The following is an 8,936-nucleotide window of genomic DNA, read 5'->3' on the forward strand; positions in this document are numbered from 1 at the left end:
AATGAATGGAATAATCTCTGTGATGTTAGAAATTTTAGAGTCAAAGATGGAAAATTGAAGATAAAATTATATTTGAATTGGGACAGCACTGTGCTCTTCACAATATATCAAATTATATTATATATAATTTATGTATACATTTTTATATAAATTATATATAATATATAAAATTATGTTGAATTATATTCAATTAAAATAAAAATTAAAAAATAATTTAAAAATTAAAAAATTAAAACAATAAAATGTAGTATCATGTATTGTAACATTATAAATGATGTAATATATATGTGTGGTATAATATATACATGTGGTATGTATATACTTTTTTTGAGTAATTATGTGCACTGGCAGGCAAGTGAAACTCCTGAGGTTGTAAATATATATACAACATATACACATACAATTTAAAAATACAAGTTCTGGGTGGCAGATCTTAGAAATTTTATTTTTTTATACTAAAAAATGGATCTATTTTATTGGAGGTAAATTATACCTCAATAAGATTGATATTCAAAAATTATCTGGGAAGTAATTATTTAGGGTAAATCAGCTCTGTTAACTCTCTCTTCTTCTCTTGAAGCTGCTCCTATTGTAACCACCTCAGTCATTCTCATAAAACACATTTGAAAAATGGGAGACAGAATGCAAGAGATATTCAAGTCAGTCCATTTTTCTACTTTTTAGAAACTGCGATCATTCATTTACCTAAAAGGATGTTTTAAGAAATCTTGCCTCTGGTCTCAAAAATTGACATCAGGAAACTACTATAATCCTTACTGTCCTCAAATGTAGAAAAAGCAAAGGTAATCAATAGCACTGGACCCAATCCCTGGATAAAATACAGGTAAATCAAATTCGTTAAAGCCGTAGAAAATTTCAGTGTTATATGGAGGAAGAAAATATAAGTGAAATGCTGTCTAATTTATCTTGAAAAGAAACTGAGAAGTGTAAGGTTTGGATTTTTGTTGTTGTTGTTATTTTTCTTATGAGAACATGTTTTGGGAAAAAATGATACTAGCCTGCAGACACATTTTTCATGGGCTTAGGTAATGGCCATCTGCAGAGCTTCAAAACTGGCTTGGTTTTATCTCGGATAGATGTTTGTAGAATTCTGGAAACACATAAAAATCAAAGGAAACTCATGTGTCCCAATAGAAAAAAGCTAGATTAATTTTCTCTGATAGTTCTTAGTGGCAGACATATTTCATCTCTGGATATGGTCTGGGACATTTTTTTTGAAAAATAACCCCACTGGGCCTGGGTGTCTACTGTGTCTTCTCTCTTGGATTGGTATGAATGGGCTCTCTGTCACCCTTCTAGTCTGACCACTTCTAGCTGGTCTATGCTATCCATCACTGGAATGGACACCTCTGTTTTCAATTTGCTAATTTCTTCTTTTGTGTACATATTTATGTTTCTATTTTTCATATTTTCTTCACAAATGGTCATTTACTGGTTGTGGTTGTTGTTGTGGGTTTTTTGTTTGTTTGTTTGTTTGTTTTGTTTTGTGTTGTTTTTTGTTTTTTTCCAGGATCCTGCTCAAACATACCACACCTAGAAGTCTTATTTCCCTAAAGAATGATCTTCCCTACTGATTTATTTACCTCTTCTTCACTTCATTGGTGAAGGAGATGTTCCTGCCTTGGGGTTCTGGGATTTGTAGGGACCAGGACATGTGACACTGGACAGCTGAGATGGACAATAATTTATTATATAATTGTGAGTCACATATACTCACAGCCCTGGGGAGAAGGACACTGAGCCCCACACGGAGCCACATGGGGATTGCATTGGGGAACAGAGTGAGCCTGCAGGTTTTGCTGCACCAAGAATGTCAGGTAGCTGTGGGAGTATGCGATTGCCTTGTTTGAGTAACTGTGTGGGCTGGTGGGAAAGTGAGTCTCCTTAGTTTGAGAAGAAGGTGAAATACAGACTGTCTAGAAAACATGGGTACTAGGTGGGTGGGGAGTCTCTCCTCATGTGTGATAGGCATACCTGGTAAGAGCCGGGGAGCTCTTGGTTAGGTCTTTGGAGCCCTGTGAGGTTCAAGCCATCAAGGAAGTGCTTGAAATTTTAGCTCTTGCAATATGCTGACTAAATCATTCTTCTTGAAAAATAAATTTTTAAAAAAAATATTTTATTTATTTGACAGACAGAGATCACAAGTAGGCAGAGAGGCAAGCAGAGGGAGCCGGGAAGGCAGGTTACCTGCTGAGCAGAGAGCCCGATGCGATTCCCAGGACCTTGGGATCATGACCCAAGCTGAAGGCAGAGGTTTTAACCCACTGAGCTACCTAGGTGCCCCTCTTTTTGAAAATGTAATTTCATACTTTATGTTTCTAATTTGCCCCATAAAAATCTGGCACACGATGCTACTTCGGTGTACTGTTGCTGGTGGTTTTGCTAATTTAACCTAGTCTTTCTATTAGATGGTAGACGAGAGACAGTTTATTCTTCTTTATGACTTCTCCATGCCTCCCCAGAATTGTCCCTTTCACCTGAATTTTATATGAATGGGTGCATATTGTATTCATTTCCTGGTGCTGCTGGAGCAAAATACCACACACTGGGTGGCTTACAACAACAGAAGTGACCTCTCTCAAATCTCTGGAGGTCAAAAGTCTGAGATCAAGGTGTTACAGGGCTAGCCTCCCTCGGAAGGCTCCGAAGATGGATCTTTCCTTGACTTTTCCGTGCGTGGCCACACAGCTCCAATCTTGGCTTCATGTTAGCATGGACTTCTTATTTTGTGTGTCTCTGTATGGCCTTCTCCTTATAAGAATGCCAGCAATCGGATTTAGGGGCCACCTTAATCCAGTATGACCTCATCATAACTCAATTACATCTGCAAAGACTTTAAAGTCTCATTGAACACAGAGGATTAGGGAAGATATGCATGTTGTGTATGGATATACACATTCTGGAAAAGTTCCTATAAATGACTTGTCCAAGATTATACAGAAGGCCCAGGTACCAGTATGGAAAGACCTCAGACCACAGCAATTCTGCCAACTTCTTGTCAAGTGCTGAGAATGGATACTACCTCTCAGTGTACCTTGGTGCATAATTTGCTTCTCAGACATTGTGAAGTTTACTCTGTAATTATGAAGTCCTTTAGGAGGTTCAAGGACTATCTCAATACAAGCCAATTATTTGCTTGAAGTTGCTATAATTCACACTGACCATGATAGGAAACAGACAGGAATATTTGTGTTGGCTCTAGCTTGTGATTTTACCTGTAGCAAGAGAACATAATATAGAAGGTTGGAAAAAAAAAATGATTATTTTGCCTTTATGACCGAACAAGCCATAGAATGAGGTTTGAAGCTTTCTTGGCATTTTCTCCATATCCAGTCCCTTTCTGTTAGTTTGTACCTAATCACAACTGGCAGAATCAGCGGTCCTCCTGTGGGTGAAAGTTTTGTGTTGTTTCCTTACACTAGTGATTTCCTCTTTCCTTCAAGGTCAAGGAAACAAGCCACATTAATCACTCACCTTCTCCATTACAGAGGAAGCCTGTTACCACTAGGTGTTTGCACCAGCCACGTGAGAGGGGTTACTCCCATAGGCTGCTTTACTGAGCAAAGTAAAGTGCATAGAAAACAAAGAAGGGTCAGAGAGCAATTTACTGCAGCCTCAGTAAAGTATCATGCTTTAATTTGCCTCCTCCTCAAAGACTGCTTGCTTCAGGTTTAACAGAAAGACACAGGGATGGCACATTTTATGTGTCAGCTGACCCAGTTTAGCTACTGAGAAAGCTTTCCAGATACATTTATTACTTTACACTCATTAGTATTGGGCACAGACTCGGATGGAACCCACTATCATGTATTTAAAAAAAAAAAAATACTTGCTAAGTGTTTTTGGCTCTTGCTGTGTTTCTTAAAATTGAAGAGGGATATTCCAGATCAATGTTCATTGACAAGTATAGGGAGTCGTTTGGGATCTATTATTTGATAACTTACCTGGTGGTGGGTGTTGGGCAAATTTGGTAGTTCTCATAAAGTGAGAGTAGGTGATGGGAATTGGAATTTCAGGTCATGGATTAAGAGTTTCCTTGTATGGCTGGCCTTGGTCAAGTCAGTGTAAGGAATAAATGTGGCAGAAGCTTCCCTACATCTCTCTCCTGTCCTATTCATTGGTATCACTGCCTGGATTCCTGTTGGAAATCTGTAAGTCAGGAATCCTGGGCTGAGAAGAGCATAGATTCACTCTTCTGGTCTCCCAAGTCAGAGAGCAGAGCAATGCAGGCACTCTGAATTACTACTGCATAGCATGGTACTGGTAATAATAATAACATAACATAATATTTCAGGCCCTGGATTTCCATGCCACTCTTGGAGTCAAATCTCTTTTCAGCACCTTGCTAGCTTTGTGATGCTAGACAAGTGTCTTCAGTACTCTATGACTACATTTGATGGGAATAATAAAAGGTTGTTAGATTTAGCAAATAAAAATATAGAATATGCTGTTAAATTTAAATTTAGGTAAACGACAATTTTTTAAATGTTCTGTATGTCCCAGACACTGCTTGGCATGTGAAATTTCAATTTAACTGGACTTTCTGGATTCCATCTTGCAACCCAAGGATGACAGGTATACCTACCTCAAAAGGTTCTTACTAGGTTAAATATGATGATCTTTGAATAGCATTTAACATGATGCCTACCACTTAGACATATCAGTTATTATTTCTCCTAATTGCAACTGCCATTTAATATTAGACTTCGTGTTGGGCATTTTGTATCCTATCATTGAACTTCACAACAACTCAGCTAGATTAGCTGATTTATAATGAGATAAACCCAGATCAGAGAGTGGGAAATTTACACAGCTAGTCTATGCCTGGGTTCAGAAGCTGGGATTTTTCAAGTGTACCATATTACCTTGTTTTAGATTTTAACCTAAAAGACCCTGGATTTCACGCTAATGTGGTGAGTGTTACAGCTTAATGGGATGTAGTTTGTTGTAAATTGTGGTATCCTAAGGCTTTAAAGTCTGTCTATTCCTTCCCCTTTCCTAGAATGACTATATATAGGAGCACGGCTGAAGTCAGAGAGGGTTCCACCCAGGAAATGTAACCACCTCTTCTGAAAACACCTATTATGGTCTTTCTCCCTCCTGTGGATTTAAAAGATGAAAAAAGATGGAAAGCAATGATTTACCATGTAATTGTAGCATTTTAGGTTTATATTGTCCACTATTCTCTTTGCTCAGAGAGAACTATTCATTGGATGGCTTGTGAACCAAAATAGATGGTCTTATAATTTCATATTTGGATGCATATTTGAGAAATGTTTATAAGTCATTCAGGAAGCCTGTGGAGTTTGGACAAAGAGATTTAAGAGATTCCTTTATTATTCTTTTGTTAATCTTCCTGCAGGGTAAGTGCTGGTGGGGGTATTGGTGAAGGAACCTCTAGAAACAGAACTTGGTACTGACTGGGCACTGAAGCTATCTGGTTGCCTTAATGAAAGTGTTTCAAATCTTAATTCACTTATACTGACATAACTAAGTGTTCATATCTGGAAAAAGTACTACTGCAGTCAGCAAAAAGATGGCATTCCCTACGACCCATCCTGAAAAGGGCTTGAGTCGTCCGTGGAGACAAAATCCTTTTCATTCCTGAGATGATTAATATCGAAACTAATGGCAGGGTAGACTAGGGAAGTTTCATTCACACTTTCTGATGCTTACTTCTCCTAAGGATAAGGGTGGGGCCACATGTCAGATTTGGAAAAAGAAAGGACATTGTTTGGAGGTTCACCAAAGCTTGTCATGATGACCTCCATGTTTCTCAAAGACATAAAAGGGTATGCACAACATCGCATCTGAACATTATGCTGATTTGCACACAGGAATGACTTAAATTCAGAAAATGAATTTTTGCATGTCATTTGTATAACGATACTCAGGGCTGGAGTCCCACTTCCTTCCCATGTCATTTACTACTTGGTTTACTTTTCTGCAACTTTTTTTTTTCCATCCAAATTTTAAGCCTTTTATTTTTTTGGTCTAATGCTATAATTCATACAGTTTCTGGAGGCTCACAGCACCTACTACAGTGTAAGGCACAAAGTATTTTCTCATTAAAATTATGACCTGAGAAAGCATTTATTGGTTTAAGCTACTAAGTTATGCATTAAATGTTACCTGAAGCATTAACAGAGCAAACATTTAATTTTTTTTAAAGTTCTATTTTAAGTTAGATTATGCCACTTCTGTGTTAAAAATCCTCTACAATGGGTGTTTCCAAAACCCTACAAAGCTATTCATGTTCTGGTGCCCTCTGACCCTCTCCAACCTCATCTCCTATTACACTTCCCCTTGCCCTGGTCCTCTGGCTATACTGGTGTTCTGTTGTTTCTCAAACTCAATAGGCACACTGCACCCTATGGCTTTTACACTGGCTCTTCTCTCTTCCTAGATCCTTCTACTATTCCCTATCCCTTTGGCTAAATCCCTCACCTTCATCAAGTGTTTGCTCATCTTCTAACCATCTCATTAAAAATTGCTACCTCACTCAAAGCTTTGATATACTTACTGTGATTTATTTTTCATCCATGGAATCGATGTACTACATGCTTTACTTATTCATGATGTTTGTTGTCTAATTCCTTCGCACAAGGAGGCAAGATGTCTCAGGATTGTCTGTTCTGCTTGCTGCTGATTTCCCAACACATACAATAATTTCTGGCACAGAGTAGGTCCAAAATGAACATTTATTGAATGAATGAGTTATGGAAAACATGAGGGGTGGGATAGCAGGTGTATCCACATTTTAAAGGAGCTTTGACTTGTTAGAAGAGAGAAATCTCACTATCACTTTGAGTTTAGAGAATTAAGTGTTTTATTTCTTAAAGTCTGTGCATGTGTATGTGTGTGTATCAACACACAGAGATAGAGGACAAAGTGTGTTAGTTTTGGAAGGGATGGGAAGTGCTCTCTTCTCTCGTGGCTATTAGAAAGATTCTAGACAAGTGAAAAGACAAGTAAGTATACATCAGTGCTTTTAAACTGTAAAAAAAATGAATGGGAGTTCCAAAAGGTCAGACTTGCTGATTATCTTTTAAATATTCTTTTCTCTCTGAAATATGCCATATTTATAAGTTATTATCCTTTGCATTGTGTGACCTTTTTGATGGTCAAAGACGGGTGCAGTATTTTATAATTCAATGTTCTGTAAGTCAGAGTGAAATAGTCTTTTTACAAAACAAAGTTTGAAAGTAAAATTGTGCTTTGCCACTAGTCTTAATTCTTAGTAAACACACCTTTAATCTTTCTGGTGCCTTGAGTATATTTTCTTTCATGGACACTGCAAAGGTCAGAGAAGACAATTTCCTTTTTAAATAGATTGCTTGTGAACATCTCATATTTTATTTGTTTGAAGATGAGCCTCTTAATGCTTTCTTCTCCCTTTCCCTTCATTGTTAATGAAAAAAAAAAAGAAAGTGTGTCCTGTACTGTGATGTTTAATGTGTTAAATTTTTTTCCTTCATAATGATATTCACTTTCTGAATCACTTTAAAATGGTTACCCAGACTCATTAGCATATTGGTCTCTGGGCATGCTGTCCTGTTATAAGAATTCTTAACTGGCATTAGGTACAAAAATATGGATGAAATTTAGTTTAAACTAACAGTAAGGTACAGGAGAGCAGCATTGCACTCACTCATTCATTCATCCATCCGTTCATCCAATGGCAAGTTCTAGACTACTTTCAACCAGGCTAGGTATATGGGCAACAATGTCATCAATAGGGCTTTTCTTGAAAAGGTTAGTTTAGTGATGGGAATAGACACATAAAATCTGTGTGTGCTATTAAAAAAGTCCCTATGCAAATGCTCTTCTTTTTGTTTTTGTTTTTGTTTTAAAGATTTTACTTATTTATTCGACAGACAGAGATCACAAGTAGGCAGAGAGGCAGGCATAGAGAGAGGGGGAAGCCGGCTCCCCGCTGAGCAGAGAGGCTGATGTGGGGCTCAATCCCAGGACCCTGAGATCATGACCTGAGCTGAAGGCAGAAGCTTAACCCACTGAGCCACCCAGGCACCTCTGTAAATGCTCTTCTATATCTTGATATCTTATACAGAACAACCATTTTTCATTTAATCAATTAATTATTGAGGAAAATTGTCATTTAATCAATTAATTGTTTTAATATTTTGTAGAGTAGCCTTAGTGTATCTCACATCAGAAATCTCTTTTTTTCTACAATATGACTTAAAGGTAGCATGGGGTTATTTTCAACTAGAAGGTCCAGGAACATAAAGCACCCATGGTTCAATGTTTGCTTTCTGTCTCTGCAGGGAAAAACAGTGTGAGTGGTAGTGGGAAGAGAACCTGACTCCATTGGTTGCATATGTAGGCAAAATAGAAATTCGTATACACAAACCCACCATGGCCTCACTTCTATGTGATTATGATAATCAAAGCTTCTGCTAGAGTGCCTAAGATTTGGGATCATTATAGTGCCCTAATTAAAAAAAAAAAAATCTTTGAAACCTCCTTTATTCATTTCATTTTATTTTGCTTTTATGTGCGAAATCACGAGGTTTTATTCACTCTCTTGCCATTGGGTATCATATACAAAACCTTAAAAGCTATATGTTTGATTTTCAGTTTCTTTAAGCTTGAAACCCAGCTGAGTATTGACCATTGATGAGACAGGGCTCAGGTGGTATTATTGTCAATCTTCAAAGTTGAGCAGAAGGACCCCCAAGGAGATAGAGATATATTAGAAAAATATTTACAGCTGGATAATATTTGAAGAGGAAAATACACTGAATTTCTTAAAGATGGTATTTATCTTCATGGACAAAAGATTAGGGAGCCATATCATATCTCAGTCATTAGAAACAGGAAAGAATGTTAGAAAACACAGTGCTAACCTCATGAGAAAGTATTAAATTATTTTTATCCTGTATAACCATTAA

At 37.3% G+C, this 8,936-nt stretch overlaps 1 long non-coding RNA gene across 1 annotated transcript; it reads left to right on the forward strand.

Moving 5' to 3' along the window:
* The first annotated feature begins 530 nt into the window (after nucleotides 1-530).
* LOC116596791 lies at nucleotides 531-5,152 on the forward strand. Its single transcript, XR_004288316.1, has 3 exons — nucleotides 531-659; nucleotides 4,525-4,596; nucleotides 5,024-5,152. It is a non-coding gene; the product is annotated as an uncharacterized LOC116596791 (long non-coding RNA).
* Nucleotides 5,153-8,936: the final 3,784 nt, after the last annotated feature.

Source organism: Mustela erminea, chromosome 8 (genome assembly GCF_009829155.1).
Source record: "Mustela erminea isolate mMusErm1 chromosome 8, mMusErm1.Pri, whole genome shotgun sequence".
Classification (NCBI taxonomy): Eukaryota; Metazoa; Chordata; class Mammalia; order Carnivora; family Mustelidae; genus Mustela; species Mustela erminea.